Below are 13413 nucleotides of genomic sequence, written 5' to 3'. Positions count from 1 at the left end.
AAGGAGTATAAAAGCATCCACTTCAGCAATTTTAAAACAGATATACATAGACAGCATCATAGAAATAAAAAATAGTTAAAAAGCATTTAACTGTTTTTTGAACACTTTGCAAATACTTTTCCCAGCACGACTTTTAACCTTTGCGAAGTCTCACTCCTTGGCCCCAGGACCTACTGACACTGCAGGGCACAGATGTAGCCATCCCACTAGGCACACTAAGCCATGGCAGATGCAGCTGATTTGCACTCCAAGAGGAAAACTCCCAAATGTCATGCAGTGCCTGCATCCCAAAAGCCAGCTCCAAAGGAGGGTTCTGGACCTCATGTAAGCACCTCTCTTCACATGCTGGCTGGTGGAAGCACATGCAGCACAGCAAACAAAGTGCATTTAAAAGAAATCAAGGAGTCCGGCTCCTTGTCACAAGTCCCACAATAGCTGCAGCCAGCAGCCTATTTTGTTCTCAAATGAATCTCCCCCAGGAAGTTATTTAAAGGATATTTAATCCTAGCCTAAATGTTTCAAAACTGGGGTGAGAAAAGGACTGGATACACAGCTGAAAGCCTTTGCCAGGCTCCCCAGACCGTTGCAGACAGAAATTTCTCCATGAGAATCAAGTTACAGATCAGTGGTGACCATTGGTCCCTAGCCAATGAAACAGAGTAAAACCTTCAGCAGCAAGCCAGGCTAGCCCTGCACACCTCCAAGAGCAGCAGCAAAGGGAGTGGCAGTGTAAACCCTTTGGAGCAGGAGACAACAGCTCCCCAGCACTCCTACTGCTTCAATACAGGGCAGTGCCAGAGCATTCGGCTAGGTGGGCAGATGGCTCTTATGGTGAGCCAGGAGCATTAGCCGGCATTGCCTGCTGACAGCCTACAAGCTCCTGAAAATATAGATTACCCAGTAGTGTTCCACCAGCCTGACTTCACTACTGCTCACACACTGTATCTGCCACAGGACACACTTCAATTGCTTGCAAGTCACCTACATACTGGCACCCAGCTGTTACAGGCTGCCCTACCCTCTCTCTCATCCAAAGCCCAGCACTTCTGCGTGCTGTTGTCAGAGGAATCCTGCAATAGAAAGATCAAGACTGTAAAGGTCTAGAAACCTTTCAGTGGAAAGGTTTTTATTTTGACTTTTGGCTTTTGAGAAGCCAGATCACCAAGACAGCACTTCCCCAGGAGCATAAGCACCAAAAGAGCATGCATCAGAAGAGCAGATATGCATGCCCACATGTGCAGGTTGCTTCCCCTTGCCACTCCAAACCACTCACACATAAATGCACGTACCCTAATCCTGCATACTGCTGCAGGCACTCACACACTGCTTCATGGCAGCTGCCCACATGAGCCATGCTCTTCRACTCTTCACTGAACTTAGTTGTCAGTTCCTCATCATCAGCCCCTTCAACTTGGGATAAGGAGCCACTCAGCATGGGCAAGACATAGCTGCAGCAAACAGCGTTACAACTTTCGACCTCAGTGCAACCCCCATAGGGCTCAAGAATTAGTTGGGATTTAGAAGCCCAAGTTCCAGAACAGTTGAGTTTGACAGGAGCTGTAAGTGCCCTTACAATTGTAAGCCAGGCCATGCTAACACCACCGTCAGACCTCAACCAGCAGAAAGGCAAGCATGTTGGTGAAAAAATCTGCCCCGCTCAGACACAAATGGCAGACCAGGTTTGAGAGAAGACCCAGTGCCTCATCTCCACGAGAAAATGTTGGGATGGCTACATTCATACTTCCAAGCAGCAGAGCAAAGGAGCTTGGCCTCTATCATCAAATAAAATTTCCGCTTCTGCCTGTGAGTTCTGAGAAAGAAAATGGGACTTAACTCATTTTCCAGTTGGAAGAGGGGACACAGTCCCAGGGAGGTGCTTTCTCCTGCCCAGTGCAGCAGAGAGCAGAGGATGAGTGCAGTGCCAAAGAAAAGGGAGAGGAGGGCACAGTTCTTGTGCCCACATCCCACTCTTAAGGCTGCCAGGCCCACACAGGCTGCCAAATCAAATAGCTATCCAGAGCCACAGTCCTGACAGAAGTAACAGGCTAAGCCCTCAGAGGAGGACAAGCGCAAGGCTCCATCCACCCAGGGCGATCACTGCCCACATCTGATGCTCATCCATTCCGACTGGCAGCAGCTGATGCCTACGGATCACACAGAAACCTCAATCCCTCCCACTGGAAAAGCACTGCAACTCCCCCAAGCAGCTGCAGCTTTATATATCCCGACTAACACCCCCATCTCCATCCCCACAATGCCTTCTGACAATTAGAAAGGAACTGGAAAAACTGTGGACACATACAAGGTGCACCCAGCCCCACAGCAGGTACCAGGTAGCCAATGTAAAAACCTAATCCACAGGTTGACAATGACCATACATTTGGACTGTAAAGTTCTGCTGATCTGAATATTATGATTTGCCTACACTCTCCCCTTTCAGAGGCTGGATGGAAAATCACCTTTGTGGGGGAGCCATGGAGAAGAATTGCAGAAGGAGCAAAACCAAAACACAGTGGCATTTGGGGAACATGGTCTAGTTATAGGCCCATGAGGATCTGTCAGCAGGAGGGCAAGAACCTGCATCCCTAGTCAGCCTGTAACCCAGATGTCCATCCCAAAAGGAGGCATTTGTCAGGACTTCARCAGCATGATCAGTGGGCTCTGGTGAAGGAGACCACACAAATACAAGAGCAGAACTTAGCCCCTCACTGAGAGGGAGTTTATCTGAAACTCAAGGAAAGGAGCAAAGGCTCCTGGTTCCCTTTTCAGCATTATCTTATTGATTGAAGGCAGGCAAGTCATAGCACACATCTGTGCCCCGGTTTCTCCTACTGTAACACAGTTCCTCAGCTAAAAAGGTGAATTATGTAGGACACTGCCCCTTCTAGATCCAACATGCTAGCAGCACTTGCATTCCTACATCCCTGTTCCCACCAGACAGTGCCTGGGCACTCTGCCATTCTTGTCTTCTGGGACAGGGAGGCAATCGACACAGCACCCAGTCCACCTAGGCCCTCTCTCCCTGCTGTTCTCCTTCATGTGAGGCCTTGTAGATTGACATCAGCACAACTATGTGCAAGGGCCTCTGCCTGCTACCACAGTAGAAATAACAACATTCGCATTCAGAAAAATATATTTAGCAAAAGATTAAACAGCCAGTAACTACGCCAGCAGCTGGGAGGAAAGACACAGTCCACCACATCCTTGCAGAAGGAGCAGCCATGCATGCTGGCACAACAGCTTGTACAGATTTGCCCTCCYAGGTCACAGCACCCCAGTCTGGCCCCCATGCACTCCTCGACACCAAAATCCTTTAGCCAGAGCAGGAAGGGCAGGCAACAGCAGCTGGCACCCAGCAACGGACACCAGGTTCTGCCTGCAGTCAAGTCTGGCAAGAGCAGAACTGCTGGGGCCATCCTGCCTAGCCACCCCCAAGGAGCCAGCAGCCAGGGGGTGGGAAGACTTGGTGTTTCAGAGGGACCTGGCCCTGCTCCATTGCCGTTTACACTCTTGCTTCCCTAGGGCCTGCAATTTCTTTCTGCTGTTTCCCCATGCTCACAATGCACCCTCCAAGAGCCCTGCAGGTCTCACCCCACACTGCGCACAGCTATGGAAGGGAGGGACCAAGACAATTTTGCCCTGTCTCACTCTCACATCAATCACTTGAAAGCATACGGGGCGGGGGGGGCAGGGGGAAGGAAGAAGAGAGCAGCTATCACAGTATACTGAATCCTTCCTGTCTTCTTCTCCAAACCCATCTAACCCCCACTCAGTTGGGACCCCCTCATAAAAATAAGAAGAGACAGGCCTTTCCTGGCATTTCCTTTTTCTGAAAAGGCTGTAAAATTTTCCAAGCATAGCCAGAGCCAGAGCAAAGTTTGTCAGGAGCTCAGCTCATTAGGCAGCTGCTCAAGGAGCCCCGCGGGAGGCGCAGGCTGCCTAATTCAAAACAGCCTGGACCTTGGAAAAGAAAATAGAAACCAGGCACTGAGAACGAGGGGGGCAGCTCACAGCTCCAAGCATAACYCCTGCTCTGGGAGTGCCCCATCCACAGGGCTCTAGAGGAGCCTTGGCCCCAGCCAAGGTGCCGTGGCCAGCCCAAGAGGAGCTGGCACAAGGCAGAGGAAATTCCAAGCCTGTTGCTTCTGGCAGCCACGCCAGGCCCTGGCTAGGACCTCAGCAACCTGGAAACCAGCTACTCAGCAATTTTCTTGCCATCCAAAGGGCTTGCTCTGAACCACAGTTTCACTCCCCCTCCACCCCCCACCCTGCATCACAGCCCAAGAGGCAGAGAACACGAGGTAAAAATCATTTGTTCAAAAGCAGTCATGACCAAGGCCCCCAAAATGCTCAGTTACAGGACTGCAATCTGCAGCTGCTGCTGTTGCCCTATTTGCATCTAGGGGCGGGAAGAGCAGAGAAAACTTGCTTGGACCAGCCCTAGGTCTCCCCAGTTCCTTTTGCTCCTTGCCAGAGAAAAGTTCAAACAAGGCTGCACAGACACAGGACACAAGCAGCTTTCAGCCTAGCACAATTGCTGTGCTTCAGGCTTGACTGTGGCCGGACCAGCTCTGTGCAGGCCTGTCTGGCTTGATCCTCCATTTCAGACCAGCACTGGAACRTGTCCTACCGAGGACGTGGTGAAAACTCCAGTGCTGTAGGGGTTTCCACAGTCTTGGCCAGCTTGCTGTCAGGAAGAGTCACCCAGAGATTCATCTCTCGTTTTTCATTATTGCCCTTTGGAGCTCCCCAAACAAATTCCTTACTACCCTGAGGCTGCAGACCTCCAGGGCTGTGGGAGACCTACAGCACGGCTACTCAGGACCCTTGCAACCCAATTTTAAAACTCTACTGATTGCAGCCTCATACTGTGTCTTTTCTAAGAAACCAGGAGCCAAGCATACCATGACACATAGCAGCATGAAGCAACAATCACTTTACTCACTGCTGAAATGCAGTCACCTCTGAAGTTGAGCATGACAACTGTTCACTGGTACGCAGCTATTCAGTAGATTTTTTTTCTCTCTGTGAAGAGCATGTTAAGAAAATATTTTCTATTAAAGAAGACTGAAACACTCCACAGAATCCTTAGCTACAGAACACACTAACTGATGCACATCTGATGAGACAGTTATCAAGCCTTGGGTGTTAAGTCAAGAAGATTCTCCATCAAGCTCACTTTTGAAAAGAACACATCATAACCAAGAGAAACAGTTTCCATTAACTTAAACCCTGAAAAGAGACCTCACTTTGGCTGTCGAGATTTAAGCCCAGCAGACCAAACAGCAGTGTAACTGAGGAATGTTCCCCAGCAGTCTAGGGAACATACCCCTGGCAGGTTAATGGGTGGCGAGATTGCACAGCCTCTGCTTGGGCAGCAGCAGCTCCACAGATAAAGGAGACCAACTGCTAGAGCTGCCAGTTCAATGCCAGTTCAAGACTGAGCTCTAAGCAGGCCCAGGCCTGCTTACCCCCGAACTTCATCGTCCAARGAGAGAGTGGGGCCCCACTGCTGCCTCCACACAAGGGTATGGCATCCTAAGAAGAGGAGAATGACATTTTTCTGCATAGGATGAAGACACACATCACGGGCTTCTTTGTTTCCTCAGTCACATGTACAGCAGATAAAATGTGAAGGCCAAGTAGATACCATTTGAAGGCTATGCAAATGTTAGCCCCTGTAGTTACGTGGAGCCCATGATGCACAACACGTAAGGCCTAGCCACACACACACACACACACACACACATTTCTCCAAATGCTATCACACAGAGATGAGGGCAGGATAGAAGGTTCACAGCTTGTAAATACTCATGTTCTCACTCACAGTGCACTGGCCACCTAGGTGGAGGGAGGGCAAGCTCATCGTATACCAGCCCTGCCAGTAGTCTTTCCCCTCTGCTGCTCACATCTAAGACTCCTCTCCTGTCCTCAACAGAGCATCCTGACCGCTCAGTCACAAAAGCCAAATCCTTGTGCACTCTGCAAAAGACATGGCAGTACCTTCATGGAACATGGTTCTCCTGGGAGAACCAGACATTCTATTCACTAGCCAAGAACTAGCCAAGCTTTTTACTTCTGCTGTAACCACACCAGTAACAGCTTTCTAAATCACAGTTCTCTCAACTGGTCAAATCCTTGAGGCTAGAGGTTAAAMACTTTGGGAGTGCAAAGCTCACAAAAGCATTGAGCACCTAGGATACTTCACAAAGGAAGCTGCTGATCTCAAGCTTCTCAGGGGACTGGAAAAGCCCACTTTTGCCTCAGCTCAAATAGGAGGCAGAGGCATCTAAGACTGAGTAGAACAGCGAGAAAGAACCAAGAATCCTGGCTCCTAGCCCTAGCTCTGCCCCATATTCACTTCCTGTCTTTGGTGAAGTCATTTCCTTTCACTTTTCCTCTCAATCTGTATTTTCAAGGAGGTGGGAAAAAAAAAGTCTTTGCTTCTGTAGAATGCTAGAAATCTCCTCGGGATTGTGACTGTGCAGAACACTGCTGCTGCCAGAGGCTGGAAGATGCACAACATGCACAGAGCCATACTGCTCACATAAACCCCAGCAGAGCCTGGCATTTCCTGTGCTTACATTTCAAGAAGCACAGAGTCTGTAAACAGTCAGGGTTATGGAGCATCTTTTACACAAACCATATTCTGGCTTGTTTCTTTCCTCGGTCACTGCATTAAGAAGCAGAACAACAAAAAAAGAAAGCTTTGCAGCTGAACTGTAACAGAAAGAGCAGTGCAACTGCATGCAGCACTGCTTTGGACAGCAGACGTACCAGGAGGCAACCCTCAAAACGGTAGTAGCAAGGATGAGAGAAAATACAGCAAGCAGAGAAGCAGGATTAAAAATCAACCTAGCCAGCGGCCTGAAGAAGCAGGAAGGAGCAGAGGTGTTCAAGCTGCCTAAGAGGCTTCAGCCCTCCAGCTTTTCAGCAGATCAATCCTGTGGCCCCACACATACTTTAGGGCCAGGGAAAACCAGTAGGTAGAGACAAGAACAAGGAGCACTCTGTGGTTTTGCTTGGTATTTCAGGACATCTCTCATACAGGAGGAGCTCTGCTTTGCTTTTCAAGTCTCACCCTCTCTGGCACAGATCACCAGAACTCCAGTAAAGCTCCTCACCAAACCAGGAGACGCCTCACCTCGGGGGCACAGCATATAGCCCCATCTTAAAGCCATCTTGGGACTACTACCACTAGCACTTAAAGGCTCCCAATCATGCTGTAGCTGGGATTCAGTATCTTGAGTCACAAGTAAAACCTGGGCTCTAACTCCTGCTCTTGRAGGAAGCAAAGCCCAGCAACAACAGTGCAGGTTCTCTGTTTTGTGCAGCAGCTATGGAATTCCTGGAGGCAGTGGGAGTTAGCAGTTGCAGTGGGGTTCTTATTTTCTGTTCCTTCACCAAAGCTGAATAGGTCACTCAACACGAAAAGTGAAGCCTGTTACTTCTACACTAGGGACCTGGGAATACGAAAATTTGTGAAGCACATGAGGTAAAGTGGTACTGTAATTCAATCTATTATCCTTTAAGCAGATCCCTGGAGGAAAGGAAAAAAAAAAAGAAAAAAAAAAAGAAAAAGACTTTCTTCTCGGAAGACAAAGCGCAGAAAACAAAAATTTTCATCGAGAAATCTGGACTTCTCAGAGCCTCTGGAATGGCAGAGACCATGTGGTTCCTCCATATAGCCAAAGCCAGCATGTCTTCCTCTTGGAAAGGGACTGAAAGAAAAGGACAAGTCAAAACAAGGGCCAAGAGTGGGCAAAGCACACRACATCCCAATGCCTCCACAGTGATTCTGCTGAAATCAGCAGCATAACAATTTAGCCACTGCTGTCCAACTGAGCTGCTGAGAGACAGGACTACCTAGCACAGAATAGTCCTGAGCTAATGCAGTTGCAACAGCTTTGGAACTAAGCTGGCTGTGCCCCATCAGCAGGGAGTGTGGCTGAAGCTGGCATATGATCTGTCTGCATCCGAGGACGAGAGTCTTCCAGAGATTCCCAGGCATAGCTAGCATGTTGTTTCACCACAGTTGTCCTGAAAGATGCAGCATGACAGATTGTGCGGGACAGATAAAGTCCTTGTCCTCCTATCGTTGGCAATGCAGAAGGGCTGGAAAACACTGCCTGGTACACTCTTCTAGTGGCTCTGAAAGGATGCAGAGATACAGAGGAGACATCTGTGCCTGCTGCTCAGATTCCAGTAGCTGCAGAAGAACCACCCCATCTCTCCAGAGAGAGCTGACAGCTGAGCAAGTATGAAGCAGGCCTCAACCCCCTTGCTGCAGCCAGCCTGGGCATATCCTCCTGGGGAGGAGAACAGGCTCCCACCCCACTGTGCACAGTAGTGCACCTGATTAGCCTCATTCTGCCTTCTCCAGAGAGGGTGATGGCTGGCACCAAGACAATCCTGCAGGGCTCTGGTGCCGCATGTCACCAATGGTCTACCCCACAGCAGAAGCATAAGCTGGGAAAGGAGGGCAGCAGCAACCCCCTCCACATTTTGTTAGGGCTCAGACCCAGTCAGGAAAAAGAACATCAGCATCTCTATTTCTAAGGCTCAGCATAAGCTTTGGATAGTTGTGTGGAGGCATCACTGGCATCACATGCCCCCTTTCCTGCTGTACTAGAGACCAGAATGTCCAGGGCACTGACAAGCACAGCCCTGTTTGCCAAGGACACAGGGAGCATGCAAGGCTCCTGGCAACCTGCCCCTCCTTTATGTGGCTCTCCCTTAAATCAAAAGCAGGTGCCAGTGACACTAAGTGCTTCCTCTGTGCTGACTCCAGCAGAGCAGTGCCTCATGGCAAGTACAAATGCCACTGTGAACTGGTCCCAATTAGAAAAAAGATCCATCACTCTCTCCATCTTTGACAAGGATTAGAGTTTCAAAGAAAATCAGGTAGAGGAGAAAACAAAAACAACTCCCCATTCCTACGAACGGCCTGGTGCCAAGCAGATGACCTGGAACATGCACTACAGAAGGAAGAAGGGTGCCTCTGATCTGTGCCATGTAGTTTGGCTAGTGCTGCCTCCCAGGGAGAGGCTGAGGAAGGGCAAGAAACAGCAACACAGAACCCATCTCTGCCATTCTCTGGTAATAATTCCTGGGTGCATTCTTCTCAGAGATTTCCAGGGCAGCGATCATAGAATCAGAGGAGAAATCAGAGGACCAATGAGCAGTCTGTGAAGCAGATAGCTTCACAACAGAACTMAGGAAAAAACAAAGAATCTTGTTTTTACCACCTTGACCTCCCTCCCCAAATGTCAGAATTGATGAAAATGCAGAACTGAGAAGCAAAGGAACTGTAATGTCTCCATTACAAACATTTTGAATGCTAAAACAAACCTCTAAGGGTAATTATAGTCTTTTGGGGAGCAACAGACTACACAAAGTCTGTATCCAAAGCTCCCATGCCTACTGGAAACAACAACCAACCACGTGTGAGATAAACAGAAAATGTTTTTGCTGGTCAACATCTTCCTAGGAGAAGAAACTCAGTCCAGCAGAGCTGAGTGATGCTGAGGCCTGACCTGTATTAGATTTTGATTTGCCAGAAGAGTCATGCTGGCAATCCTCCTAACACTTTGCTGATGCAGCTTAAATAACACCGACAAAACATTGCTGTATCTTTATATTTTATCTCTATGATATCTACACATACATATCTATGCATCAAGATTTCAATTAAAAACACCATACAAAGTTACAAAGCTAGCCTAATTCTCTCATTCTTCCCTTCTTTCTGAGCCAGGCAGAGACACTGGCATGACTCCGGGTCTTTGCCAGAAGAGCAACAGTGAAGGGAAAATAACATTTGTGGGGCAAATTCCAGGCTTCTGTTCAGCTAAGGCTGTGGGGGAATTACCAGCGTCTCTGGGGAGACAACACAACAGAAAGAACCAACTTACTCCAGTATGGCTTTGGAATGGATGGAGTAGATGAACAGACAGCCTCTCTGACATGCTTCTTGCTATCCCATGGAATTCAAAGGTGGATAGAGTAGAAGAAAAGCCATATTAGATGGAGTTTGGAGAGCACCTGCTGAGACAGCAAGGAGCTTGAAAGACTAAGTCTATAGTAAAGAGACTTGCAGGCGAGATGGACCTGTGCTGCATTCTCAGAAAAGAATAGTAAGTTTCTGCCGAGTACATTTTCCCATGATACATTCAGAAAAGGGGTGCTTGGGAGACCCAACAGTCAAGATACTTAAAACTGGATAGAGTCCTAAGGCATTCACCGCTGGAAAACAACTTAAGGCATCCCCAGGAGATAGCTAGTCTCTAACAGCTTAGAGCTTATCTTAACAGTCAAAATACACAACTACTCCCAACAAGAACACATTCGGATCAGAAAATGGACACAGACACATACTGGACACTGACACATACTGGACACTAATAGCTAAAGCTTCATTCTTGCCACCAGTTGTGCCTGATGCAATCACCTAAGGCAGCACAGAGGTAGATGTCATGACAGCAACTCTGAACCAGAAAGCGTATGGAAAACAATCACAAGATTGTATTTTACTCGAACTCTGCAACCAACTGAAGATGACAAGAGTAAACCGTGAAGAGAGCACCACCTCCACAACAATAAGAAACTGTCAGCTGTTTGGACACAGCTGATGTTCCCTGAGGAGGGAGTCAAGAGCCTCCTGTCTAGCTAATGTGCCCTTTCACACCTCTTTGCATAGCAAGCACTGCCAGGAGGAAAAGAACTCACAGTGTTTCAGGAGGAAAGTGCATCAAAGAAGGGATGAAAAAGCAAAGTTTTTTTCCCCAGAACAGTAGGTATAGAGGAAGTCATGCCAGCTAGGTTGAAGAGTCAATAGAAAAGTCAAAGACTGAGTTGAACTTAGACCTCAGAGATTTCAAGCCAACACAAGCAAGATGTGCGGCCCTATGGACTTGAGTTAGCCTAGTGTTACACAAAAGGTGAACTCCAGGGTGTCCTAGGCAGCTGGCAGCTGCCCTGCAACAGCACAGCCCCGTGAGCTCAGTAGTTCCAGATTTGTGATGGCCAAGTCACTTCAAGTAGCAGGCTTCAGTTTGTCCCCTCTGTAATACAGTGTCAAAAGAGCCACCTCCTAGTAACAAGAGAGCAAGGAGTAAAAGTTAGAAGGCCTCAAAATACAAAACAATTATTTTTCGTTCTTCAACAGAGCAAAATCCATAGTTTTACGTTTGTGAGTGAGCTTTCACTTGGCTCATGTCAGGTTTTGGCAGGGGTCTGGAGGAAGGGAAGAAATTTAAAACTTTCAAAAGTAGAGAGATGTAGTGGCACCTACAACATTATCAATAGAAAATACTGAGCATGAGAAGATGGGTTTCGCAGGTACTGAAGATACTAGTCAGGCTAGTGGGGAGGAAAAGACCACACTATCTGCACAGCCGAAATAGCAGAATACATGATAAAAGACAAAAGCAAAAAAACATTGATAACAATTAGGGTATGGATACTCTGGAAAGAAGTCCCCCATTGGGATTGACAATTACTAAAGAAAAAGCACACAGAAAGAGCATCTTTCTGTCAAGGACAGAGAGAAACATGCAACAACGTGCACTTTGCGATTTTTGTATTAGTACCAGCCATAGGTGTATTACGCATGTGTGGCTACAGCTGGTGTTATCATAGGCACTGGAGTTAAAGGAGTTCTTGCCTCAGTATTGACACAGACTTGCCACGTGATCTTGGGCAAATCACTTCCTCTGTGACTCAGTTTTCTTATCCCTCCTGCTGCGAAAGTAGCAAAAACAATGCCCACACCCCTTTGCAGAAACCTGGGAACTGACAGACGGAACAAGCTGCACGTCCTTACTGCGTGCCTGGCATGAAACAGCATTTGGACAGGATGAAGAGTAGTAGCTATGTGCACAGGAGATCAGGCTCCACAGGTCAAGAGCGGACACCTAAACCCCTCGTCACACTGCTCTGTAAGTAAGCACCACCACTTAAGGTGTGCAGTTGTCATTTGTGCCACACTGTCAGGAACCTTTTGCCTCATACACCTAGGACACAACCRTATACCCTGTCAAATAGCCTTGCCCCCAAGGCATGCAGACGCTGCATACAACACCACAACAGCCTGCCCTGTCATGTAGTATTACTTATGTGTTCRGATATGCATCCTTCTCACATTTCCACTCCAGCAAGTGGTTGCTAGCAGAGCAGAGCCAGGATGAACACACCACCTGCTAGACACTTCCCTACCACAACACAGTGAAGGGCTTGTTAGCATCAGTTTCTGTGCATAGCTCAAGGAAAATGAAAGAACATATGTATGGAATTTTCCCCCTTGGTTCAAACCAACTGAACACCTGATTTGCCTCAAGAGAGAACAGAAACAGGTCTACTAGGATGCCTTGAGAAAGACAGCAGAGCTCTTCCCTGGATGAACCCTCCTCTAGGATGGGCTCAAACAGGAACATTTTTTTCAACCCCACGTGAAAGGCAATGACTCCACATAAGGGAACTCTAATTCCAATCCTCCCCTGGGCTTTCACACAACTGAGTATCTCACAAAATCCATAGCAGCCCGGGTAGAATTGAGCACAGCACAGATTAGCTCCTCACAAGTAGAGTAGAGCTCCAGTTCAGAATCTTTGGTCCTCAGGGAATGAACCAGCAGAAGCAGCGACAGGGTAAAAGGACCCCCAAAAAGCAGTCTCTGAAAAACAAAGTGGGAAGGGCCAAACAGACTAGAGGTGATGTCCAGGACATGCCCAGAAGAAGAAGGAGCGCTGACAACAAATCCCTAGCTTGCATCTCCAGTGAGCAACTCTTCCCAGATTAGCCTGTACACCGCAATGGAGGGCTGAATCCCCCACAGCACTGCTCGAGCCGCAGGCTGAGCAGCAGACACAGAAAGCACAGATCTACGTGGGAAACGCCACCTGATCTACAAGCTGGACCTGAGGCCAGTGCCCTTTTCCACAAGAAGTTCTTGACACCTCTGTCTAGGAACGCATCAATGCCGCTACCTCCACCCACAAGACCAAGCCGCCCCCTGGGAGATGTAGTAAGACGGTTCGCTCCTTCTCCGGAAAGCCAGCGCAGAGCTGGCTTATTATCTACCGCGCTGCCTCTGCTGCGGCTGGAGCACGCTTGCTGCGCACGCCAAGAGCCCCGCAGCCCGCCGCGAAGCCGGAGCACGAAACCCAGAGGCAAAGCCTCGCGGCCGAGCAGAGACGCACAGACGCGCACCGAGGACTACGGGTCCCAGAAGCCCCCGGCCGCTCTGCGCGCACTGGCTGCGCTCGGATTCCAGTCGGGGAGTGCTGCCCTGCCACTGGGCGTCCGCGCTGCCCGTCACCCCGCCCGCCGCCAGCCAGGCGGGCTGCAAATGACAGCCATAAGCCTGGCTGCGGGCTCGCGGCTGCCGCGCAAGAGCGCCGGGCAGGCGGCGCC

This window comes from Rhea americana, unplaced genomic scaffold (assembly GCF_003343005.1).
Source record: "Rhea americana isolate MKP2758 unplaced genomic scaffold, rheAme1 scaffold_197, whole genome shotgun sequence".
In the NCBI taxonomy this organism is placed as follows: domain Eukaryota; kingdom Metazoa; phylum Chordata; class Aves; order Rheiformes; family Rheidae; genus Rhea; species Rhea americana.
The sequence above is the reverse complement of the archived record's forward strand: the minus strand, read 5'-3'. Positions refer to the sequence as shown.